This window comes from Suricata suricatta, chromosome 4 (genome assembly GCF_006229205.1).
Source record: "Suricata suricatta isolate VVHF042 chromosome 4, meerkat_22Aug2017_6uvM2_HiC, whole genome shotgun sequence".
Taxonomy (NCBI): Eukaryota; Metazoa; Chordata; class Mammalia; order Carnivora; family Herpestidae; genus Suricata; species Suricata suricatta.
In genome coordinates this window covers 94,597,650-94,625,309 of record NC_043703.1, presented here as the reverse complement: position 1 = coordinate 94,625,309, position 27,660 = coordinate 94,597,650, and the positions used below count along the sequence as shown (strand labels likewise).

The following is a 27,660-nucleotide window of genomic DNA, read 5'->3' as shown; positions in this document are numbered from 1 at the left end:
GTTGAGGTCAAGGAGGTAGTTTCCTGCTTTCTCCTCTAGGGTTTTGATGGTTTCCTGTCTCACATTCGGGTCCTTCATCCATTTTGAGTTAATTTTTGTGTATGGCATAAGAGAGTGGTCTCGTTTAATTCTTTTGCATGTTGCTGTCCAGTTCTCCCAGCACCACTTGTTAAAGAGGCTGTCTTTTTTCCATTGGATACTCTTTCCTGCTTTGTCAAAGATTAATTGGCTATACATTTGTGGGTTCAGACCTATTCCATTGGTCTATGTGCCTGTTTTTGTGCCAATACCATACTGTCTTGATGATGACAGCTTTATAGTAGAGGCTAAAGTCTGGGATTGTGATGCCTCCCATTTTGGTTTTCTTCTTCAATATTACTTTGGCTATTCGGTTTTGCTTTGTTTTGTTTTGTTTTTTGTGGTTCTTTATGAATTTTAGGATATTTTGTTCTAGCTTTGAGAAGAATGCTGGTGCAATTTTGATTGGGATTGCATTGAATGTGTAGATTGCTTTGGGTAATAATGACATTTTCACAATGTTTATTCTTCCGATCTATGAGCATGGAATGTTTTTCCAGTTTTTTGTGTCTTCTTCAATTTCTTTCATAAGCTTTCTATAGTTTTCATTGTACAAGTCTTTTACATCTTTGGTTAGGCTTATTCCTAGGTATTTTATGGTTTTTCATGCAATTGTGAATGTGATCAGTTTCTTGATATTTTTTTATGTTGCTTCATTATTGGTGTATAAAAATGCACCCGATTTCTGTACGTTGATTTTGTACCCTGTGACTTTGCTGAATTCATGGATCAGTTCTAAAAGGCTTCTGGTGGAGTCATTCAGGTTTTCACGTAGAGTATCATGTCATCTGCAAAAATTGGAAGTTTGACTTCTTCTTTGCCAATTCTGATGCCTTTTATTTCCTTTTGTTGTCTGATTGCTGATGCTAGGACTTCCAGCACTATATTAAACAACAGTGGTGAGAGTGGACATCCCTGTTGTGTTCCAGATCAGGGGGAAAGCTCTCAGTTTTTCCCCATTGAGGATTATATTAGCTGTGGGCTTTTCATAAATTGTTTTTATAATATTTAAGTAAGTTCCTTCTATCCCGACTTTCTTGAGGGTTTTTATTACGAAAGAGTGCTGTATTTTGTCAAATGCTTTTTCTGCATCTATGGACAGGATCCTATAGTTTTTATCCTTTCTTTTGTTAATGTGATGTATCACATGGATGGATTTGCGAATATTGAACCAGCCCTATAACCCAGGAATGAATCCCACTTGATCATGATGGATAATTCTTTTTATATGCTGTTGAATTCGATTTGCTAGTATCTTGTTGAGTATTTTTGCATCTGTATTCATTAAGGATATTGGCCTATGGTTCTCTTTTTTTGTTGGGTCTCTGTCTAGTTTGGGAATCAAAGTGATGCTGGCTTCATAGAATAAGTTCAGAAGTTTTCCTTCTATTTCTATTTTTTGGAATAGCTTGAGAAGGATGGGTGTTAACTCTGCTTTAAATGTCTGGTAGAATTCCCCTCGGAAGCCATTCGGCCCTGGGCTTTTTTTCGTTGGGAGATTTTTGATACCTGATTTGATTTCTTCACTGGTTATGGGTCTGTTCAGATTTTCTATCTCTTCCCATTTGAATTTTGGAGGTGCATGTGTGTTTAGGAATTTGTCCATTTCTTCTAGATTGTCCAGTTTGTTGGCATATAATTTTTCATAGTAATACCTGAAGATTGCTTGTATTTCTGAGGGATCAGTTGTAATAGATTCATTTTCATTCATAAATTTATCTATTTGGGTGTTCTCTCTTTTCTTTCTGAGGAGCCTAGCTAGAGGTTTATCTATTTTGTTTATTTTTCCAAAAAACCAACTCTTGGTTTTATTGATCTGTTCAACTGTGGGGGTTTTTTGGATTCTATGTTGTTTATTTCTGCCCTGATCTTTATTATTTTTCTTCTTCTGCTGGGTTTGGTGCTTTTGCTGCTCCTCTTCTAGTTTCCTTAGATGCTTTGTTGGACTTTGAATTTGAGCTTTTTCTAGTTTGTTGAACTAGGCCTGGATTGCAATATACTTTTCTCTTAGGACTCCCTTTGCTGCATCCTAGAGAGTTTGCATTGTTGTATTTTGTTTCCATATATTTTTAAATTACTTCTCTAATTGCCTGATTGGCCCAATCATTCTTCAGTAGGGTGGTTTTTAACCTCTACATTTTTGGAGGCTTTCCAGACTTTTTCGTGTGATTGATTTCAGGTTTCATAGCATTGTGATCTGAAAATATCCATGGTATTATCTCAATTCATTTGTATTTATGGAGGGCTGTTTTATGACCCAGTATGTGATCTATCTTGGAGAATGTGCCATGTGCACTCGAGAAGAAAATGAATTCCCTAGCAGAGTTCTAAATATATCTATTAATTCCATCTGTTCCAATGTGCCATTCAGGTCCATTGTTTCTTTAGTGATTTTCTGTCTGGTTGACCTATCCATTGCTGTAAGTGGAGTATTAAAATCCCCTGTGATAAGCACATTCTTATCAATAAGATTGTTTCTGTTTGTGATTAGTTGTTTTATGTATTTGGGTGCTCCTGAATTTGGTGCACAGATGTTTATAATTGTTAGCTCTTCCTGATGGAGGGCCCTGTGATTATTATATAATGTCCTTCTTCCTCTTTCAACTGCCTTTGCTTTAACGTCCAGTTTGTCTGAGAGAAGTATGGCTACTCTGGCTTTCTTTGGACTTCCAGTTGCATGATAGATATTTCTCCATCCCCTTACTTTTCAAAGCATCTTTATCACTAAGAATTATTTGTAAAAATTCCACTTTTTGATGTTGTAAGTCTATAAATAAGGGCCCAAAACCTGGCGAGATAGAAGATGATGCCAAGAAAGAAAGAAACTGCATGAATCTCTCTCATTTTCACGTCCCTCACTATCCCTTCAGGGAGCCCTGGACCAGCCGGAGCAGGCCTCCAGCAATTCTTGGTTGCATATTTTTCCTGTTCATCACATTAAAGATTTCCTGCTATTCCTTTCTGGCCTGCCAAGTTTTGGTAGATAGGTCTGTACCTACTCTGATAGGTTTCCCTTTGTATGTTAGGGTCGTTTTATCCCTAGCTGCTTTCAGAATTCTCTCTTTATCTTTATATTTTGCCAATTTCTCTATGATATGTTGTCCCAAAGGTTGATTCAAGTTACATCTTAGGGGAGTTCTATGTGCCTCTTGAATTTCAATGGCTTTTTCTTTCCCCAGATTGAGAACGTTTTTGGCTATAATTTGATCAATTACCCCTTTGGGACCTTTTTCTTTTTCTTCTTCTTCAGGAACTCCTATGATATGGATATTGTTGCATTTGATTGTATCACTCAGGTCTCAAATTTTCCTTTCCTGCTCCTGTATCAATTTCTCTCTTTCTCAGCTTCCTCTTTTGCTATAACTGTGTCTTCTAATTCACCTGTTCTCCTCTCTGCCTCTTCAATCCATGCGTTGGCTTCCTCCATTTTATTATGCACCTAATTTATAGCCTTTTAAAAAAACTCATCACAGCTATTTTGAAGGTCCCTATTCTTTGTATCAATAGCTTCTCTGATGACTTCCATGCTTTTGTCAAACCCAGCTCTTAATTTTATGACAATGGTTCTAAATTCTTGTTCAGTTCTATTGCTTGTGTCTGTTTTGAACAGTTCTGTGGCTTTGATTTCTTTCTGGAATTTCTTTAGAGGGGAGTTCTTTCGTTTCATCATCTTGGCTAGCTTTCTGTCTCTTGTCAGTTTTAAAAGCTCATTCTGCACTGTGCACCTGTTAGTATTGCTCTGTTAAAGGAGGCTCATTGACTGTCCAGGGCCTGTTGTTTCAGAAAGTGTTCTTTTAGTGGTGTCTCTCGGTTTCTCTTGTTATGCCTCTGATTATTTTACTTCCCTACTTAGTGATATTTGGGACTCTCCACCATGTGTGCTTTGGCTTGTTTCTTGAGGTAGCCCTGAAAAGGAAAACAGACAAACACACAGGGAACAAAAGCATGCAAACACACAGACAAATCAAATAAACAAGCAAACCAAAAGGGGAAAGAGAAAAGAATAGAAAACAAAAGAAAGGAAAGGAAAAGAATAAAAAGAAGGCGGGGGTGGTGGTGGGAGGACAGAAACAGCTAAAAACAAATGACAATCTTCCAGCAAAAACCTGCAGAGGGAAGAGATAAGAATGAGATAAGTGAAAAGATATCTGGATGGCAAGAATTGACCTAATCACTGCAGTGCATAAATGTTGGTCTTTCCCAGACTCCATGGGGGAAAAGGAGAAAAGAAGGAAGAAGGAAAATAGAAAAGAGAAAACAAGGGAAAATTTTTTTTAAATGAAAAAAAAAAGGAGCTTTCCAGCGCAGATGGGCGTGGTTTGGTGTAGGTAGGTTGGGTCTCAGGGGCAGCTCTCTGAGGCCCTGCCTTAGTGGTTGTGGGGAGAAGAATGGCGTTGCCCCAAGCCCCCTCAGACCATGAGTTGCAAGCTACTCTCAAGTCCAGTCTCCCCATGCCATGGGCAGACCAAATTGCTTTTTCTTTTTTCTACACTCCACCGCGTTTCCATATCCTAGTCTATGCACTTTAATGCTGCCGCCCCAGTTGAAATGTCCTTCCGCAGGTGGGCAGCTTTCTAGCTGGTGTTGAGTGAAGGGAATGGGGAGCCAGCTTTTCCCTGGCTCTGCCTGGAATCAGCACGCTACCGAGCCCAAGGGAGAAGAAGCCCACTGAAGGAGATGAATTTCTCTCCCCGCGCCCAGCAGCTATATATGGGATGTTTGTGTCTCTCCATTTCAGGCCACGGTCTCTATGGAGACCACTCTATGAGTGTTTTCAGTCTCTCTTTCTCTTACCCTCGGCTCTCCGCCACCCTGCACAGCCTGTCCATGCCAGTGGCCCTCCACAGCCCTGTGCTGCCTCTGCACACAGGGCCCTCTGCTGCCCTGCACCACTTTTCTGGGTGCTCTCTCCTGGCTCCACTTTGGGTCAGTGCTCCCTCTCCTCAGAGCCTCAGTCCCAGTTTGGGCTCATTCAGGCATCCATGATGCTGTCATCTATAAGAACTCTGTGTGTACACCTCCCATCTGTGCAGATCAGAGAGTATTGTGGCTTTAGTCCTTCTCAGTTTGATAGTTGCTGGTGGGCGGAGATCACAGACCTCCCTACTTCTCTGCCATCATGCCACTACCCCAATAGTCTGTCCTGGTTAAGGCCAACTACCCCTACTTTCATGGAGGACACTCTATCCTGGACTGCTTTTTCCCTTGAAAGAGGTAGTAGAAACCAAAACACACCCTCCCTGACTACCTTGGTCTCCCTGAGGCCGCAGAAAAACAAGCTACTCAGCTTCTCCCCCTTCCTGCCCTTGGAAACCTTGGCCTCAGCCAACCTTCCTTAATATGAGATCTGTTTCAGTCCAGGAATATGATTCTCAAAACATATTTCTATGTCTTTGGTTTCCTACCAGGCTGTTCCTTTTCCGGGGCCAATATTTTCATGAAGATGGCAAAGTGACTGTGGTTAGGATTCCATTGTATTCTATCTATTAACATTATTTTAAAAAGTGTACTAACAGATTTAGAATCAAGAGCTCTAGGAGGAACCCATATTTTCCTACTGGTGACACGAAGGGCTATAACAGAAGTTCTGTCTTGCAATAGATGTAAAAATAATTTTAGGTCCTCCGTGGAGAGGACCTAACCCTCCATTAACAAGTGAATTTGTTTTCATTTGCCTTCAGTTGCACACAGCTTCTTCCCTCACCCCTACTGAGGGGCTCAATGTCCCCCTTCCAGTATTCCCCCTTCAGGCTATAAAAACCCATTATCAAAAAACAGTTGATAATATTAGTTACACAGTTGTTTTAATAGCTGATAAATAGCAAAATAGAAGTTAGTATAATGTGGATGAAAGGACACTTGAGCAGGAAACCAGTGCCTGGCTTGTTTGGATTCTACTATACCGTAGTGTTGGGGGGAAATGCTCCCAGACTTTGGGAGGGAGAAATGCCTAGGTTTTGCACCCTGGTTGCCTCACTTCTTAGCTGTATGAGCAAAGACACTCAGTTACTCTAGGTGCTCCAAATTTCCTTTTCTTTAAAGTGAATATTGTAATCGTTACTTTACCAGACGTGTCAGGTAACACAGCACTTGACATATAGAAAGGCACTAAAAGGATAATCGTAGTAATTTGCTAATAGAAGAGGATTGAAGATGTTATTCTCCTTAAAAAAGAATTCTTTTGCCTTGTTGCCCAGCCAATTAGTGTACATTTGCTTCGTCTAACAAACAGTAAGCAGCATTGTGACTCTGATGACCAGTGACAGCTTTCCATAGAAATAGCTCTTAACAAGCTTGCCTCTAGGCAGATTTAGGAAGGCAGAACTGGCAGAAAGACAGGACGTGTCCCTTCTGGACTACGTTGCCAACCCCCAGCCAGGGAACAGGCTCCATCTCTTTGACCAACTGCCACACGGCTGCTCCTCCAGTGCCCTCACCTATGAGAGCCTTAAGCTTACCCAAGAGGCAAAAAGAAACATGGAAACAGCAAAGAGACAAACAAACCACCTGGACTTTTCCTTTCTTGTTTCTTCTCTCTTATGTCTGAAGAATTCATCTTTTCAAGGATTAAGTTAGTTCCTTGGAAGATGTTACTCTCCTTCTTCTATCCAGTCTCTCCCATGGGTCACTGGTATGCAACCATAAATATTTTTAAAAGTTACATGGTCATTAGACTGGAGTCCCCCGAGAAAGAGGACTAAGTATTTCATATGTTCATTCATTTGTTCATTAACTTACGTATTTATTCATTCATCACTGTAAGATTAACAATAATAGTCAATATTAATTAAGTTCTTCCTACATGCTGGATAATTTGCTAAGATTTTCCCTTATGATCTAATTTAACTATCCCAACAACTCTGTGATGTAAGTACTATTTATATCTCATTCTTTACATTAGGAACCTGCAGTACAGATGTTACCTGCCCAGTCACATGGCTAGCAAGTGGGAGAATCTGGTTTCTACAGTTTGCCCAAGTCAGTGCTAAGTAGATACTGAATAGTATAAAAAGTACAAAAATGATAGTTCTTATCCTCCAGAAACTTAAAACTTAGATAGGTATGTAAGACAAAACAGGCAACCAGATAGGACAGAATGTGGCTAAATATTTAAATACATCTAATTGGATAAAGGAATAAGTGTGAGCTAGACAGTTAAAAAATGTTTTAATGTTTATTTATTTTTGAAAGACAGAGAGATGTAGAGCATGAGTGGGGGAGAGGCAGAGAGAGAGGGAAACACAGAATCCAAAGCAGGCTCCAGGCTCTGAGCTGTTAGCACAGAGCACAACACAGGGCTCGAACACACAAACCACAAGATAATGACCTGAGCCGAAGTCAGATGCTTAACCGATTGAGCCACCCAGGTACCCCTAGACAGTTAAAATAAGAACTCTAAGAGAGGAAATAAATTGTTCTGCAAAGGTATAGGATTCAGAACTCTGCATGGTGGGGAAGGGTAGACAGGTACATGTAAAGGCATGGAAAGTAGAGAAACAAGGCAGTATCTACACAGCCAGATCAGAGTCCTGGGAGATAAGGCCCAGGCGATTGGGTGTGCTTGAGTGTTTGGGAAAGAAGGTTAGAGCATCCTATCAAACAGGCCACGTAAAACTTCTCAACCTTTTTTAAGAGTGTGGTACAATCAAAACTGTGCCTGAAGAGGATTAAGAGGTATCAAGAAGAATAGGAATCTAGAAAACCAGTTAGGATATTTCTTGAGCAGCTTAGGAATGAAATAAACTTTTGAACTAAACTAATGACAGTATAAATGGCCAGAAAGGAAGAGAGTGAGAACAAGCTATTTTAGAGGAAAAGTTGATAGAACTTTGTGATTGATTGGTTATGAATGATAAGGAAGAAGATGGAATTTTAAAAACAACTTGTAAGTTTTGAACTGATGAGACAAGGAAAATGGTGGTAATACAACTGGAAAGTTAGAAAGGAAGATGTATATAGTTTTAGACATTTTAAATTTAAGTACTGCAAATATCTAGATAAATGTTCAATGGGAGCAGGGAATTTGTGATTCGAGCGTGTGAGAGGAATTATGATTGTAAAAGTAAAGATGGTATTACCTGAAGAATAAATGTACCAGTGCCAGCACATAGATGGACAGGGGCTGCTGGTTAATTTTCAAGACAGCTCCCCAGGTGCGCCTCAGAAGCTCAGTCAGTTGGTTGCCTATTCTTGATGTCTGCTCAGGTCATGATCCCAGGATCATGGGATCAAGCCCCGCGTTGGGCACTGCACTAAGTGTGGAGCCTGCTTAAGATTTTCTCTCTCTTCCTCTGTCCCTTTCCTCTGTTCATGCTCTCTCTTAAAAAAAAAAAAAAGGACAATTCCACATAAATATCTTGCATTTCTGCACATAGCATGAGTGAAGTACTTACTCCCTTTCATTCACAATATCTTTTCAAGGATTTTTATGTAACAATAGCCTTGGGAGATAAAGATAGTACCTCCATCCAGAGAAAAAGACACACATGCTTACTGTCCAGTGTAATAAGGACAATGTCTTCCTATAGAACAAAGAGCAGACATGTTTACTCCCCAGAGTGAAACCACATTGCTTCCGTGGGACTAGGGAGCAGTGGAAACTGACTGTAAATATGCTAATGCTCATGCTACTTGCTGTGCTGTGGGTAATAAAGTCCTTTGTTTCAGGCCCGGGGTCTTCTGCCAGCATCCATGAAACTGTCAAGAATAGTTGTTAGCTTGTAAATTTGGTAAAGTCTTAGACCTCTTCACAGGTCTTGAAAGTTAGATGAGGAGCTCTTATTAGAAGGGACAACTAGACAGGATTCTGGGTTTCAGATAACACTGGTCAAGGGTGAAATGTACTGAGACAGAGAAACTTAAGCAGATGGAGATTGGAACAGTATATTCAGGAGCCCGGCGGCGATGCCTGCCAGGCCCAAAGTCCCTTTCTAAGAGAAGCTACCCTATCTAGAGCTCTGCTGCTGAGGGAAGGCTCCTGAAAGTGATATTCTCCATTATATCACCCTACGTATCACTTTATATCAATCTTATTGGCCCATAAAATCCCTACCATACACTGAATGTGTCCCCCTTAACTTATGTTGAAATCCTAACCCCCATAGTATTAGGAGGTGATTAGGGGAGGTAATTAGGTCATGAAGATTGAGCCCTCATGAATGGGATTAGTATCCTTATAAAAGACATCCCAGAGGATTCCCTCACCCCTTGCACCATGGGGGTCATAGTGGTTCCAGTGAACCAGGAAGTGAGCTGTCACCAGAACTCATCCATGCTGGCACCCTGATCTCAGACTTCTCACCTCCAGAACTGTGAGAAATAAACTTCTGTTGTATATAAAAGTCACCCAGTCTATGGTACTTAATATAGCAGCCCAAACTGGCTAAGACAATCCCTTTGGCTAAAACTTTTCCCACTGAGCTACCTTATAGGTATAGTCTAGCCACTAGCTTTGTACTAAATGTCCTCCTATTGTCCAAACAGGATGGCCAGAGAGGTCATAACATATCTTGGGCCCTTCACCTCAAGGTAGAGTAGGAAGGAGTGAGGAATAACAAGAACTGGCCAGAGGAAATTGGACCCAGCTGTAGGAGGGTGCCCTATGCAACTCAGGGGGTCTGACAAATTCAGGCTTGATTCTGGGTGAATATCAGAGACCTTGAAGCAGGAAGTGCAGACAATACACAAGCCATGTAGACTGAGGCACTGTGGTCTTTAGAAGGTAGACATGCATAGACCCTGGCTGGATTATTATTGTGTCATGTTATTATAAGAGGGGAGGAATGAATTCAGTTCAAGTCAGTTGGTCCAACACTTATTAAATGTCTACTATCTGCTGGGGAGTATGTCAGCTAGTGGGGAAATGACAGTATCTCAAAGATACATAAAAATTATAGAGCATAATACATACAATATAAAAGCACATGTCAGATATAGAGGAGATGAGCAAGTCATTGATTTGGGGGGAACAGAGGGAGGTAGCCAGAGAAGGATCACTGAGGAGTAGACCTCTGTGTAGCATTTCTAAGGATAAACAAAGTGAACAAGATTTTTCATAGGAGTATGGAGTGTTTGGAATACATGGCTCAGTCCAAACTTTGGAGGAATAGGAAGAACACAGCAAGAATTGAGCAGGTGACAGAGGCATGGGCATGCATTCCAGGATTCAAGGTCAGACTCTGAGCCCAGGATAGAACTAATCATTTTTTAAGTGTATTTTTATTTATTTTGAGAGAAAGATAGAGAGCAAGTAGGGGAGGGGCAGAGAGAGAGGGAGAGAGAATCCCAGGCAGGCTCCATGCTACCAGCTCAGAGCCTGACATGGGCTCAAACTCACAAACTGTGAGATCATGACCTGAGCTGAAATCAAGAGTCGGACACTAAAGTGACTAAGCCACCCAGGTGCTCTGAGAACTGATCTACTAAAGAGGAAACAGAGGCAGAACTTAGGCATGTGACAGGGCAGGGCAGAGGCAAGGAATAAGCAGGCATTTGTGAGGCCGATAATACGAAAGTTGAGCACGGGCCTGTGGGTAAGAGGCTTTTGGTCTTGTGACTAATTCAAGACCTTCTTGGGCAGAAAAGCTGATTTTGAAAGCATCTGCTTTTTGCTCTGTGCAGACTCAGGGATAGGAAGACCATGCTTGATAGGGTGACTCTCCCCAGTGACTTTTGCTGAGTGAGGCTCGGTTAATTCCTTCTTCTTGAATTCTGCCATGTTCAGACTCTTGACTCTCTGGATTATGAAAATAGCTTCCTAACTGGTTCCTCCGCTGTTTAACACAAGCTCCTCTGACCCATCTTCCAGACAGCCCTAGGGGTGTTTTCCTAAATAGAAAATCTGACGATGTCATTTTCCTGCTTAGGATCCTTTAGTAGCTGCCCATTATCTGTTCTTTAACGAGGTCCTCAGTGTAGCCCTGCCAGATGTTCTGGGAAGATAATGAAGCTGAAATGTCAAGGCTCCCCACCTTCAGGTCTTGGGGGGGGCCCTATTAGTGTGTTTACATGGCCATTTTATATTCGGTTTTGTAAAGAGGGTCCCCCAAACTCCAGGACCCACAAAACCCCCATGGGCCCTCTAGCCATCTCCCAAACTTCATCTGATGGCAGTGTGTGCCTTCTCTCTCTCTCTCTCTCTCTCTCTCTCTCTCTCTCTCTGTCTCTCACTCCCAGTAGCCTCAGGGTCTCTGGATACACAGTCTGGAATGTTCTCCACCCAGCTCTTTGCTCTTTAGTAGCCTGATGAGGCATCTCTCCTGAGGAAAGGCCGCTCTCATTCCCTCCCCCCACCCATATGACCAAAAGTTCCCAGCCTCCTTCTCCATGCTACCCTGCACCACGGGTATACTGCTACATTCTTGCATATATCATACCACCTAGCAGCTGTCTGCCCCACTGAACTAAAACCTGCCCTTACCCAGGTATTCCCAACACAAAAGCAGCATCTGGATGAAGGAGTGCCTCACATCAGGTTTGATGAACTGACATGAATTAAATGCCATTGCTCCCTCTTATAATTCATATTAGTCACCACTTATGGTGGACATACTAAGTGTTATGGAATAAGTAAGGCATTTCAGATACATTATCTGTTATCCTCACAATAACTGAAGGTTGACCAAAGAGAATCAGGTCGATCCACATGAAATTGCCAATATTTAGCTATCTTTGGTTTGTACAAACAGCAGTTTCTTATGGTTTAACCTAACAGACTTAAACCCAGTCATCTGGCTCTCAGGTCAGTATCCTTTCCTAAAGAGAGCAAGAGCCATCCTGACTGGTTGAGGTAAAGAGGAGAGAGCCGAGAGCCACACTTGGAAGGTAGGCTCACTGTTCAATGTGTAGGGAGATATGCATGTGATAATCCTTTTTCCTTCTGTGTTTTCTATGGGCCATACCACACTCAAAACAACCAAAAGATTTGTTTGTCTTCTGTCTCTTCAATTAAAAATATCCGAAAGGGAAGGACTCAATTTTTTTGGAAGGAGGAAGAAAAAAAAAAAAAGGAAAACAGAATGGATAGCATAGTTTTCTCTATTAAGATTTTTAATAATAGCTCCTTGCTGGTCTTATAAATAGGAGAGCTTCCCTTTATTTGTTTTACAAGATCATATTTTAAGTAACAGCAGCTTTCACATGACACTCCTTGCATAATTATTTTAAGAAGAGGAAATTATGTTTACGTTTTGAGATAGCACTTAATTGCCAGGAACATAAGTAAAAAACCCAAGGCAGCATTACTATTGAAGCCTGAGAGAAAATAGAAAGCTTTAGTTCCATTACTGCAGTGCAGGGCAAAGTCGTAATTAATATAATTTATAAAGAAGTTACTATCAAAGGTTATGTATGTCACTGGGCCCCACCAGCCCAAATTGTTGATCTAATTTAGTTAAGAACTGCTTTGCCATGACCACTGCCATTACAGGCAGAAAAAAATTGATAAGTTCACATGGGCCACACCACAGATCCTTCGTCAATTCGGCAAAGGCATTTTACACATCGTCTGAAGAAGGATTTCAAATTGATTGTCTAGGGCAGGGTGGGAGAGAACAAGAAGCTAAAATGGAAATCTGCAATTACAGTTCAGAATATCTTTAGGGAAGCTGAACCATTTCAAAATATGGGTCAGCCACACCGGATGACAAATGAGAATGGCAAAAGACTTCTGACCACTGGCACCCTTCACAGTACACAGAAGGACTTTCTTTTTTCCTGGTCCCTTTCTCCTTTCTCTTCCATCCCACCCCTAATAGCCATCTAGACTGGGCACTGTTCATTTCATCCCCAGATGAAACCTTCCACAAATAGAATCACTTCCAAATCTTTCTCCCACCCAATCGCAGGAATGTTCCCCTACAATCGGTCCCCAAACATATTTGAATGCAACTCTGAGCAAATTAGGCAGCTGCTGCCCCTGCCTTCACACTAATTTGGAGCACAGGGACGACTGGTTTGGTCCTGTAAAGAAGGTTTACTCTTTCTCTTTTGCTGCCATTCTTTCTTTTTCCTGCTTCAACTTCCCAGACTTCCAGTCCCAAGCTAAGTTTCATCTGCAGCAGAAAAGAAAATCTTGGTTCACAAAATCTAAACTCTGAAGACCAGAAGTGATGGGCACAAAGATTTAGCAGCTAAGGGGAGACAGGAGTGAGGATAACTAGATCCAAGATGGTCAACGATTTGCTTAAAGTCTTCAAGACTTGCATCGTCCAGGAGGCCTGAGTGGTGACACTTTGTGGTACAATGGACTGAGTCCTGCACTGGTAGATGTGGGTTCTAACCCCATCTTTGTTACTAAGAAGCTAAGTGGCCTTCAACAAGCCACATTGTTTCTTGGAACTTCTATTTCCTCACCAATAAGATGCCTGGGTCAGACTGGATCAATATCTCTTGCTCTTACTTCTCTCTGTGACAGGACAATTCTGTGATGATATCTCAGAATCTGAGGTTATTCCTCTGGGATAGAGCTATGTTTCTTAGCATCTTTTAATATCATGCCATCTTTTGAATTTGTGTGTTTCTGTTCATGGGTGTGTTTCAGTCTGCCTCCTAGAAAATATTGAAATATTTGCTGAATAGAAACAAATTCGGCGACTTAAATGTGATTCCCTCTGTTGGGTGCAGAGTACTGCCTCTTTTCTCTCCCCTCTTCACTGCCTTTTGTCTACTTTCTCCTCCCATCCCTTCCACACTGTAAGAATGCTTGGGCAGTGGGACAGGTGCAGTTTGGCATAGAACCTATACTCATCACTTTAATCCCTAGCCCGTGAAGCACATCAAATCCCCAGGAGATGTGGGCTTTGCTTAGTGAGAGAACCAAATGTCAGTTTTCCTTTCACTTTTCAGCAAGTTGCAAACAAGAATGTCCTGCAGAGGGCAAAAGCCAGATAGGCTTACATGGAGCACACTGGAGTCTTTTTGTTCCTGTCCTGCCTATATTTTGGAAGCTCCAGAGGGAATGTGGCCTGAATTTAAACACTCAGGGCCATGACCATTAACAGTGAGCACTTTTGTAGATTCATGGAGCCTCTCCTGCCTTTCCTGTCCCGTAGCCTTGAATGATCTGTTGTTTGTGGACAATTCGCTTGTTGTACTCCAGAGAGCAGGCTGATCCTGACTCTCCCATTGTCTCTTATATGGGCAAACAAAAGCAGTCTTCTTGCACTAGGCTGATAAAAGACTGATTAAGGCCTCTTTTGTGGTGAAATTTAATAGGTCTGGGTTGGGCATTATATTTGATTAACCCCAACTAGTCATTACATGGAATTATATATACAGTAGGGCTATGCCAATAGCTCTCGGCTGGGCGGAGCCTGCCTCTGAACTCCTGAATGATGTCATGAAACCGTAGGCAGAGCTGGTCAGCAGCAAAACAGACGTCAATGAAACTTGTTTCTGGGGACTGCAGTTTTCCCTTTCACTATCTGTCCTCCATGCAACCTTTATATTTCCTCTTTCCCAGGCAAATTTTTAGGTCCTTTCCAACAGGCAGGATGACATCTGACAAACTCATTCACACAGAGTGATTTCATGGGTTATTCTTTCCAACAGTAGCTGCACCTCAAAGGAGGAGCTTAGATTGGGAATCATGGAATTTTGAGGTGATGAAGCTCTCATGGTGGCTCAGAGGCCTGATTCCTTGGCTCACACTCTTCCTTCTTCCCAGCTTTGGGCCAGGTGGCTTCGCCCCACAAGCTCCCCAGGACCAATGCCGACCTCAGCCTGGGGAAATGAAACCCTGGTTTGACCCTCAAGCCTCCCATCCTGCCTGGCCCACCTTTTACATTTCCTTTTCTTTTTCCTGTCTTCTTTAGGACTACCTGATTTTTAATTACTTGATTTTTTTAATCCATTATTATTTCTCTAGCTACTTTTCAACTAAATGCATCCTCTTCAGAATGAGAATTCACCTGGTTTTGGAATGAAGATATTTTCTGGCGTATTACTGTGTAAGGAAGGTGAACGGATTAGTCTCTTATTGGGTGCAAATAGCTGAATCTCTGATCATCTGGTGTGTGATTTAATCATTTATTCTTTTTCTATTAAAACTATGAATTTGTAATGAAAATAACAGCATGAATATCAATTAATCTTTAATTTTGAACACTTACAAAACAAAAAAGCAGAACAAAGTCAAGAAATATTACAAATGGACCAGTCCTTTATTCAAAAAACACAATCTGGCCAGTCATATCAATTAGATATCTTTGGATTACAAATGACCGAACATCCAACCCAAACTGACTCAGACAAAAAGGGAAAGCTTTGACTCATGTGACTGAAAAATTCTGCTTAATGCTGGCACTGGAGATGGATGGGTGCCGGGGCTTAATATGTCACCAGGGCTTGGTGTTTCTCTCACTCTGTCTCTTGAGTCAGCAGTCCCCCAGGTTTTAAAACATGTGCTCCTTTCATAGTCAAACGAAGGCAGAAGCATTTCTGGATCAGGTCACACATTCTCTCAGATTTAAGTTCCTCTTAGGAGAGCTAGATTTTGTTTCCCCAGAAATCCCAGCAGAAGCCTTGGTTTTTTTCTCATTGGTTCTAATTGGGTCATGTGACCACTCCGGGAAGTGTATAGGATACACTTATTGGTTCCTCCTCTGACATTGAGAGGGGCTGGGTGGGAGGTCCCCAAGTGCATAGATCAAGAATGAGGAAAGATAGATACCTACAAACTACAAACAGGATTGGGGTAAATGGAGGCCAAATAGCATTCACTGAAATCATTACCTCGTTTTACTCTGCTTTCCCTCACTAGGGTTAAACAGAGAGCGGCTCTCTTTGATATTTTTTCTTAGGGTCAAAAGATTCCCAGGTGTTATATGTTCTCAGAATTGGGCATTGGCTTCTGAGCTATACCAGCTTTGAGATGAAAAGTCTTGGGGTGCTTGAGTGGCTCAGTTGGTTAAACGTCCGACTTTGGCTCAGGTCATGATCTCACGGTTCATGCATGGTTCGTGGGTTCAAGCCACATGTCAGACTTGGTGCTGACAGCTTAGAGACTGGAGCCTTCTTCTGATCCCATCTCTCCCTCTCTCTCTCTCTGCCCCACCTCCACTTGCTTTCTGCTTCTCTCTCTCTCTCTCTCTCAAAAATAAACATTTTTTTTTGAAAAGTCTTTGCACAGTTGTTTAGTGGGGGGGGTCAAGAGTGGGATGAGGAAGGGGGTAATAAAGATGCTATTAGTTATAGTCACTCTTGTGAAGGGATATTGTTTTTCAGTTTTTGCTAATCTCAATTAAGATACCTGGCCTCTAGTCCCAGCTCTCTCATTAATTTCTTTTGTGAGTCTAGTCGTTTTCAAACTTTTTCTTTTAACTTTTCGAGTCTCTTTGCTAATGAACTGTTACCTGGAATCCAATAAACATGTGACAAAATAAGATTTTATTAATGTACAAATGTTTCCAGACTCTCTTCCCTCCCTGCTCCCACTCTGACTGAAGGGATACTTTTTCATACTTATATTCCCCAACTCAACAGTGGTTCATTTTTACCAGAGCAGATCCTGGACTTTTGTGATTTAGGACTAGAACTAGAGTGAGGAAAATAAGGTACTGTATTAGCTTCTGGTACAAAATTAAGGGAGCTCCCAAAACTCAGTCATCAAAATAAATAATATTTTTAAAAATCAATATTAGTTCAAAAAAAGAAAAAAAACCCTTACAAGCAAAATATAAAAAATTTTTAGATTTTAGAAGACAGTCTCTAACAGTGCTGAGCCAACTCATATTGGAACCTGAGGCAAAAGGAAAAATGTGCACCTGTATCTTAGTTCTTATGTAAATTTTTTATTATTATTATATTATTTTAGAGAGAGAGAGAGAGAGCATGCATGCAAACAGGGGAGAGAGGCAGAGGGAGAGAGAGAAAATCTTAAGTGAGCTCTACGCACAGCGTGGAGCCTGACTTGGGGTTCAATCCCACGACCCTGGGATCATGACCTGAGCTGAAATCAAGAGTCAGATACTCAACCAACTTGAGCCACTTAGATGTCCCATATGTATTTATTATAATGGTTAATCTCCCCCAAGAGCACTAAAATAGTTGAAAATATATTGGAAAATTTAAAAGGTAGGTATACTAAAAATCCACCATTTTAATATTAAATATTTTACTTATAAAAAAACAGAATTTATTATAATTTTACCTTCTTTGTTTTAATGGAAGCAAATTCATCAATGATGTTTTTATTAAAATACATTAACAATAAAAAATTATATAAAAACTCAACTTGACAATATACTATTAAAAAATTATATAAAAACATGTATATAGGGTGTGCATTTTTAATTCGTGAAGCTGTTAGTAAGTAAAACCTGTTTTTCTAAATTTGCTTAACTTCTCCAGATGATTCTTTATGAACCTTTTAATAGTTTTTAAAACTAATTTACATTTTATTTAACTTCATAAAATTATTATAGTAATATGTTAAACTGGAAAATTGAGTTTAAAAAATCACTCAAAATCCAATAACACTAAACTGATTGTTTTAGGGTACTTCCCTATAATCCTTTTTGTATGTCTTTCTTTTCTATAATTGTAACCATTATATACAAATAATTTAGGTGCTTTTTTCCCCACTCAACCACTTACCCATGTTGCTAAATGGCCTTTATAATTACCACTTAAAATGACTGCAAAATATACCTTTGAGTAAATTTTATAAGTAATCTATTACCCCACTATTAGACAATTGGATGATTTTCAATTTTACACGCCTATAAATAGTGCTATTCCTTTTTCCATACATTGTTTATGCATGTTGCTTTTTTTTGCACTTTTTCCTTTAAGATGGAATTTGTGAGCATTTGAAAAATACAATTAAATAGGCTTCTAATCAAAGATGGGGAGCTGAGGTGATGCCAAACGTCCCTCGTCTTCACCCCAAACATGAGAAATGCTGTTCACTCGTGTAGCCAGCTCTGAAAGCAGGAAAGGGTAATATCTATAGGTCAGAAAAAAAGGAGGAACCCACAGCAATGAGAAGGATCTTTGAGGATGATGAGGTCGGGGACACAGGGTAAGAGTTGAACACAAGCTATCTGAAGTTGAACCACAGACTCCATGTTCAGTACAGACAGCAGAGAATATCGGTTCCCTATAAGAAAAACCTTCACTCCAATTCAGAAGTAAAGATTAATTTAGAAGTTAATTCTAAATTATTAGAAATAATCTTCAGAGGCACCTGGGTGACTCAGTCAGTTATGCATCCAACTTCGGCTCAGGTCATGATCTCACTATTCATGAGTTCAAGCCCCACATTGAGATACGACTCTCAGCTACTGGGGGTCTATTTCTCTGCACTGCTTGTGCAGAGCCTGCTTGGGACTCTCTCTCCTCCTTTCTCTGCCCCTCCCCCACTCACATCTTTTCTCTTTCAAAATAAATAAATAAACTTTAAAAAAGAAATAATTTTCAGAGAAGAGTAAAATCATGACTCCCAGAGATATAAAGTTAATCTGGTATCAAGACCCTGATTGGGAAAGATGGAAAGAGCAAGATGGATGGAAAGGATCAGAGTATTAGATGGATCACCAAAGAAGACGTATTTTTAAAAGGACCCATACTTTAAAATATGTCAAATATACATTATATATTTTATAAAGTCATACTTTTTAATATCTAGCTATAAAAACGTATGCTGTTATTGGGATCACCCTGCCCTTTGGAGCTGTACAAGACTCATTCTGCAATTTGTTTAAAGTTCAGTGTCTTCCTCAAATTTTCTAGAAAAGTCTCAAGGGAAAATTTCTGGTCAATTTTAGTTCTCATCTCCTGGTTCTGCAGACTTCATTGTAGGGGGATCATTTTGGTACTCCATACATGCTGCCTTGATGACTATATAGACCCAGACTTTGAATCAGCCCTTCTCTTTGATTCCTATCACCTCACCCCCAACCCCCACTGGTCACCTTTGAGTCATGAAGGTCATTGTGTGGATAGCATAGCAGACAATAGTGAAGGTTTGGAGTAGTGAGGGGTATTATTGCAGCAGTGCACAGAACTTATGGTAAAAACGCATCGTTCCTGTTTTTTAAACTTCTTCACTGTTATGACACATAGCTGAACCTTCTCCCTTCTCTACTGTCTGATATCTAAATTCCTATCCATTTCTTATGCTCTCTGGGACATGAGATTTTTTTTTTTTTTTTAACCACAGAGGCTTCTCAGGAGAGGTACTGCTCTTAGACCCAGATAAGAGGGGTCCCAGCTCTGGGCACTGTGCTTTAAAGAAGCCTGTGCCCCGCCTCCGCCCCCACCCCGCCTATAGTATGAAGCTTCCAATTGGCCAGGAGACATACCTGCCCCAAGTTTGCCCTCCTTCCTACCATCCTGATATTAGGCTTTATGGCCATATGTCCTCTATGTCGGCTGTGGGCAGGCGTATGTTCGGAATTTGGCTGCGAAGGCAAAAGGGTTGTCATAAGTGTGCCAAAGGCTTCCTCCATGTGAATTGGAATTGGTGTAGGAAGAAAGCCCAGCAGGTAGGGATGATTCATGGGCCAGGAGCCAGGATTGGGGCCCAGCTCTCCGCAGAATTCTGTGTTCTGGTTTAGAATTCTGAGGAGTTTATGAAGTCCAAATTCAAACCTGGCCTTCCAGGTTGTTAAAAAGGGCTATTTGTCAAGTTAGGTGAGTAGAATACATTTTGTTTAACAGTTTATTAATTTGATTTATGACTTTAAGTCTTTGCACATATAGTATGAGTCTCCTTTGTCATTTTACCCAGCCCTTGCCCCAAACTAATGTCAAAGCAAAATTTGATTCCATCTTGAAGAGTTCTGATTTTTTTTAACATTTTGTTTCATTCTGTTACAATTACACACACACACACACACACACACACACACACACACACAAGCTCTAAACATTCAAGGTCAAGAGCAGATGAGTAGCTAGTATGATATGATGTTAAATCCTAAGTTTGGGCAAGAGCTTCTTAACCTCCCTCCAAGTTCAGGAATAACCAGATAGGGCTCTCAGCTAGTGGGGGTCCTGAAGCATCCGGTGGGGAAGAATATTATAATGGCAAGGGTAGAAACCAGGCTGGGTGTGACAGACCCAAACTGCCTGAAGCCTCATTTGGCTTAGAAACCAAATTTCCCAATAGCTAGAACTGCTAAAAATGGAACTACTGGAGTTTGTGCTTGCCCTGAGAATAAACACCACGAGAAAGACACAATGGGGATAATGAGCTTCATGTCAGCTCTGAGCTGTTAGGCTAGGAGACTGGAAAAGGGACACTACAGCTGGTCGGGAGGGCTTTTCCCTCGAGTTTCTCTTGGCCATCTGTTCTGAACCATGCCATCAGCTTCCCATTGGAAAGGTCAGAATGGGTGTGTGGGTAAAGCCTAATGTTGTCTCCACATGCCCCGTTAGATGCAGCTGCTCTTGGCTTGGTCACGCCTGGGTTTGCACCCAGGACCCTCAAAAGCTCTGCGCATTATGGTAATTAGCCATCTGCCGCAGCCTTTCCAAGAGCGGCTGATCACAAAAGGAAGCCAGGAAGCTCTCTGACAACAGCAGAAATGGAGGCGGGAGGAGACGCCTCAGGCCGCTCGCCCCCTCCCCCATCCCTCTCCAGGACCCTGAAGCCTGAAGGGAACTGGTTCTGCACTCAGCACAACCCCTCATCTCCTAGGATCCCAGGGAAAACAAGCAAAGAGGTCTCCTCACTGATACGTGGCTGTCACCCATTCAAAGAGAGGAGCTGAACGCGAGTCTGCTGAGACAATTACACTGCGTCAGTAGGCAGACACACTCACCATTTGTTTGAGAAGTGACTTTCCTTTGGGGACTGGGTAACTAGAGATAGCAGGATTGGAAATTTCTAGATGAACTTTTTAGATGAAATTTCTAGGTTCTTATTGAAACTCTAAACTTTTACTAAGGTATGTAGCTATATTAGTCCCTGATTAGTAGTAGCTATTGCGATCTTAAAATAATTTATGGCATATACATTTAGCAATAAATGTACAGTTACATAAGTCTGCAGTGATAGCCAGATCTCTATATACCTGTGGGCAGAAATCTTGTTTTGTATAAACCACCTTCGAAGGATGGAACTTTCATTTTATATATATGAGCATGTACATATATAAGCTATAAGATAGTTCTAGGATACATAAGCATATATTTAGACATATCTATGTAGTACATATAGTTTAAGGTTTTTTGAACTTTAGATGTGTCCATAAATAGAGAACTACATCTGCATGGGGAGGGGGCTAGCATGTAGAATTCAGAACTTGGGAATTGGTTCAAGTCCCAATTCTGTCACCCCACATATACATGGTGGTGCTAATGGGAGGATTGTCCTCCTCCTTGTCATAGAAAAAGTGGAATAAAACAAATCTCAGACCTCAATGGCATTGGCTGGACTTGACTGTGGCTATGTTAAAGTTCCAGGGGAGAACTGGAAGCATGGGTATAGTCTGGCGAATGAGGGCATATCGGGGGGAATGTGGTCACATTAATAATTATAAGAGCAAACCCAGAGCTATGTGTGCATGTGCTGGAGGCACAGAGGGCGAATGGCCTGACTGAGAAAGTCGGGGAGAGGGAGTCATGGTGGAGTTCCCTCGAGTCTGATCTTGAAGAATGCACAAAGGAGTGAGGGACAGCATTTCAAGATAGAAATAGTATTTACAAAGGGAATGCAAGGTGTGTCCTGGTGATGGTGAAATGTCTGGGGTGGCCACGGCATAGGGTGATGGAGATAAGACCAGAAAGGGGAGATTCGAGTCTGAAGAAGGGCCTGTGCGCTCGCCTAATGAGCAAGGGCTTTCTCCTGTGGCTGGTGGGGAGCCACCAAAAGGTTTTAAGTAGGGAAGTTAAAAAATCAAACTTAGGTTTGCGAGAGATCAGTCTTATAGCCTGGAGGGGACAGACTGGAAGTGGAGGGCTGGAAGAGGGGTTTTTTTAAATGTTTATTTATTTTTGAGACAGAGAAAGAGACAGAATACGAGCAGGGCAGGGGCAGAGAGAGGAGACACAGAAGTTGAAAGAGACTCCAGACTCTGAGTTGTCACCACCGAGCCCAATGCTGGGCTCGAACCTATGAACCGAGAGATCATGTCCTGATCTAAGTCAGATGCTTAACTGATTGAGCCACCCAGGCACCCTTGGAAGGAATTTTTTTACCGAAGGCTGAGGGGGAGCTGATGGTGGCTGAGGAACTGGAGATCAAGGGAGTGAAGTGAAATGAAGAGACTGTGGGGGAGAATAAATAGGTAGGACTTTGGGGCATGAGATAAAAGGAAGAAACATAAATGACTTGGGTTTCTAGCTTAATTGGTTGGGTAGAAGTTTATGCCCTTAAGACAGAGAATACAGGAGGTTGGCTCTGGGTGGTTGGAAAGTTCTGTTCTGGATATCCCCTGAAGTAACTGTAGAACAGCCAGGGAAATGCTTCCAGAGTGGAGGGAAAGAAATTCTCTCTCTTTCTCTCTCTCACAGACGCGCGCACACACACACACACACACACACATACACAATCCCCTACTAAGAATAATTGGATAAGAAGTATGAGGAACCCATACCAAGAAGACACCAAAATACCTCCTATGATCCAGCCTCTGGTCTGCCTCAGACCTCTCTCCTGTTCACCCCACCTGCATTCTCTGCTCTGGCCACACTGGCCTCACTGCCGACTCTTGAACACACCAAGCATGCTGTCATCTCCAGGCTTTCGTTCTAGCTGGTCCCCCCTTATTCTTCTCCATTTTCTTATTTACAAAATTTTAAAAAATGTTTATTTTTGAGACAAAGAGAGGCAGAATACGAGCAGGGGAGGGGCAGAGAGAGGGTTAGACACAGAATCTGAAGCAGGCTCCAGACTCTGAGCTGTCAGCACAGAGCCGACATGGCACTCAAACCCACAGACCGTGAGATCATGACCTGAGCTGAAGTCAGACTTTTTACGAAAGATAACCCCTTTTACGGCCATACCACAAAAGACAAATAGGAATCAGTCTGAGTTAACATTAAACAATTTTGTCAGAAAAATTATACACCTCCCCAAATAAGAAACACTTGGTTCATCCTTTCCTCTAAGGATCATAATTGTTGTAATTATAAGCCACATTTTGTGAAATACCCTTTAAAAATATACATTAACCAACTGAGCCACCCATGCGCCCTGTCCATTTTCTTCTTTTATGTATTAATTGTGTGTCGCCTGTTTCCGTGGGAGAACATACACTCACAGGGACCGGGATCTTTGTCTTTCTGTTCATCGATAGATTCTAAGCCCTTAGAACCATGCAGGGGCACATGGGAAGCTCTGAATAAAAACTTGTTGAATGAATTAATGTTAAAGTTGAGTCCACTTAAAATGAGAACCACAATTGGGTTGACAATTTAATCTCTAAAAAGAGAAATGCAAATTATAGAAGTATTTTAATGTATATTTCACAAAAGGTGGTTTATAATTGCAACGATTATGATCCTTAGAGGAAAGAATGAACTAAGTGTTTCTTATTTGGGGAGGTGTATAATTTTTCTGACAAAATTGTTTAATGATACAACATAACTTAGACCAATTCCTATTTGACTTTTGTGGTATGGCCTTAAAAGAGGTTATCTTTTGTAAAAATATATGAGGCTTTATCAATTCTTCCTCCAAGTACTCCCCCCACCTTAGTATACCATAAATAAATAAATTATTTTAAATTGAGATATGCTTTATATATAATGAAATGCTCAAATCTCTTTTTTTATATTTATGTATTTTTGAGAGAGAGAGAGATACAGAGCATGAGAGAGGGAGAGGGAGACACAGAATCCGAAGCAGGCTCCAGGCTCTGAGCTGTCAGCACAGAGCCCAACACAGGGCTTGAACCCACCAACTGGGGGATTGTGACCTGAGCTGCAGTTGGGCGCTCAATCAACTGAGCCACCCAAGTGTCCCTGAAATGCTTAAATCTTAAGTGTCCCATTCAACTGGAGTTTGGAATTCATATCAGGACAGAACATTTCCATCACCCCAGAAAGCTCCACGTACCTTCCAGTAAGCAGTCTGTCCCCAAGCAGCATACAGTATATGGTTTTTTGAGTTTGTCAGGCTTCTTTCACTGGCCACGATGTATTCTGAGATCCATCCATGTCATTGTGTATATCTATAACTCATTTCCTTTTATTCCTTAGTGGTGTACCAAGGACTTCTCATGTTTCAAAGGGCTCATTCTGTGGATTTTGCATATGGTTCAAGTAGTTCTTTTTCACTCTCTTTCATTTGATGAAATTTTGTGTCTTCCTCTGTAAGATTTGCCACTTTGCTTTGCAATTAATTTCCATATATTTACAATGTGTTTTCAAGCGTGTATTTAACAACGCATGAGAAACTGACCCAAATAATTTGACCCTCCCCCAAAAAAGAGTATGTAGTAGATCTTAGACATTACCAGTAAAAATGGAAGGATGCTTTGAGTAGGGACTAATTTTATTTTGTTTTGTAAAGTTTATTTATTTATTTTGAGAGAGAGAGAGCACAGGAGAGGAGCAGAGAGAGAGGAAGAGAAAGAAAATCCCAATCAGGCTCTGAGCTGAATCCACCAACTATGGGAACATGACCTGAGCTGAAACCAAGAGTTGGGACACTCAACTGACTGAGCCACTCAGGTGCCCCAGTAGAGACTAATTTTATAAGTGGTCACATTATTAATGTTTTGATTGCTTTTCATATTTTGATCACTTTTGCTTCACAAAGCAAACTTGTAAATATAGGGACCAGGACAATGAACACTCTTATGTCAAGGATGCTTCTTCCCTGTGAGCATGTGTGCACGCACACAACACAAATGAGTCCATACCTGAGAACTGAGGAATCACTTGTATGTACACTTTCACTAGCTTATTGTTACTGTCCATTTGAGACGATAAAGTTTAACAAATCAGGCATAACTGTCTATTTGACTCAATTATATGAAATTGCTGATATTTAAGTATTTCTGATGTACAAAGCTAGCAATTTCATGGGGTTCAACTTCATAGTTTTTATACTGCAAATTGCTACCCATTAATGGGTAATGAAATCAATTTAGTAGACTAGGATCAGCATTTTTAAAAAATGAAATAGATTAGAGTAGAAAATATCAGAGGGCATCTCATGTTGTAAGAATAGTTAAGGCTTATTGAGGATTTATTCTGTGCCAGGCACTATTCTAAGTGCTTTGTAAGCCTAAACTATTTATTATCGTTATCATTATCAGCATCATGATTATTAGCTGTATGCTAGCTGAGTGGACCAGGGAAGACTGATGATGCCATGTTAAAACTCCACCTAGAAAATTCAAGACCCCTGAAAGTCAAATTTTCTCAATATACAGTACAGCCGTATGACTAGCCCCAAATACTGCCCAGGGAAATTTCCAAAGCTGTGCTCCCATTGTGATTCCAGGAAAACTAAGGACAGAATGTCTAACACATACTCCGTATTGTCTCTCCAAAAACTCACAAAAGGCATCTTACTTTATATAACGGGTGGGTTCCTGAAAAGTTGAAAGCTTTTTAAAATCCAATTTGATAAGTGTGCTTGATATACCTGCTTCTACTTCTGAGATAAGCAGGCTCAATTCCTCTATTGTACAGAAACCTCTGCAATTACATAAAAACATGATAGTAAATTCTTACGTAAAGTGAAGAATTCAATCCCTGGTCTTCTGTCCCTATCGTATCTTCCTAAAGAGAAGAGTAAGTCTTTCCCCATCCAGTACCTGGTTAACTCTTCATCCATATTTCTTAGGAAAATGAGAATAATTCAGTTGTCACTTTGCCTTTTCCACATTTTTCTAAGAGCCGTAGGTTAAGTTTTTGGCTATGCTGAGGATAGGTCCTTTCTTCTTTTTCTGTCTTTTTGTTAAATGACAATCCACTTCCACTCCCCATACCCAGGAAACAAACAAAAAACAAGTAACAACAAATTTTAACCTGAATTTTTTTTTTTTTTGGTAGTGGGCTTCAGGGATGCCTGGATGGTTTAGTCTGTTGAGTGTCAGTTACTTGATTTAGTGTCAGACATTTGATTTTTGGCTCAGGTCATGATCCTAGGATTGTGGGATCAGGCCACGCAATGGGCTTGGAGCAGAATGTGGAGCCTGCTTAAGATTCCTTCTCTCTGTCTCTGCCTCTGACTCTGTCTCTGACTCTGTCTCTGTCTCTCTCTCTCCCTTTGCCCTTCTTCCCTGCTCACTATAAATAAACAAATAAATAAACAAATAAATAAATAAATAAGCTTCACCCCCAGTGCGGAGCCCAAAGCAGGGCCTGAACTCAGGATCCCGAGATCACAACACTGAGATTAAGACCTGAGCTGACCGCAAGTTGGACGCTTATCTGACTGAGCCACCCAGGCACCCCTAACCTGTACAACTTTAAATGTCTTTGTCATTCTTCACTTTACCCTGAACCCAATTTCTATTACATTAGCATATTACATTATCAGAGAAGACGGAGCTCAGTGCTGCTGTGACTACAAGAGAACAAAAGTACTTAACACAATATAGGAGGGTGAACTACTACACCCAAAATACTGGTGTTTACAGTGCAGGCCTCCTGCAGGCTGGGTGCCTAGAGCTGACAATGTAAATTCTTGCCAATATAAAGCTTCTCTGCAAAGGGATTAATCCTACAGAGGATTAATCCTGCAAATGCTGGAGGAGCATTTTTTGGCTAAGACAAAAATCCATCAATTTAATTAGGGTTTTGAAAAAGCCAACCCAAAACAGTAACCATCATGGTCAACAAGGAGGGATCATTTTCTTGGGAGCAAAAGCATGGATGAGGGAGATGCCTTGGTATCTTATCAGATGCACTACATTACAGAGGCCTCGAGGGTCAGTGGACTGGCCACTAGAGTAAATTCCTCAGTGGTGTGGGTAGACTAAATTATTTTTCTTTGATGCACATCTATTCAAGCAAATATTTATTGACCACCTACGCTACAATGTCCTATCCTCTAACAAATTAAATTAAAATCTCAGGGACCTATTGGATTCATGTCCTATAAACATTTAGGGGGAGGCAGGTCTCAGTACTTTAATCCCCTTCGTGTATTCCTCCTTAAAAATCAGTCATATGTGTCAAGTGGTTATTCTGAAACACTTCTATGACTCAGTGAATTTAGGCTGTTCCTGACTTTGGGACACTCAACTTTTATACAACTCCTAAACAGCCTGTATTGTACACTGAATTCAAACCTTTCTTTATTAACCAATGCATGAGCTAGTTTAAGTTTCTGCTTGCACTGCTAGCCTACCAATGCCATAAGTTTGGTAGGGGTCTCCTTTGCTTGTCCAGAACTGTTTTGCAATAATTCAAATACTTCTTTTACATTTTGTTCCTATTTTATAAAAATAATTTCTAAGTGGGGAAAAAAGCGATAAGAACATAGATCTCAAAACCAACACAATGGAGAAAGATGGAAATCATTAACAATGCTAAAAGCTAAACATTTTCCGCCTCAATCTAGCATTCACTGAACTTAAGCCACTATTTTTCGTGTTTAAATGGGAAGAACAAAATTAAACAGTATGCATAAAAGCAGGAAATAACTAGAAGATTGTATCTGAAGAAAAATAT

General features: G+C 40.9%; 1 long non-coding RNA gene across 1 annotated transcript in view; it reads left to right on the top strand.

The window, feature by feature from the left end:
• Window positions 1-27,660, top strand: part of LOC115289799 — a 40,942-nt gene that overhangs the window by 7,807 nt on the left and 5,475 nt on the right. The gene's annotated exons all lie outside the window — the stretch shown is intronic.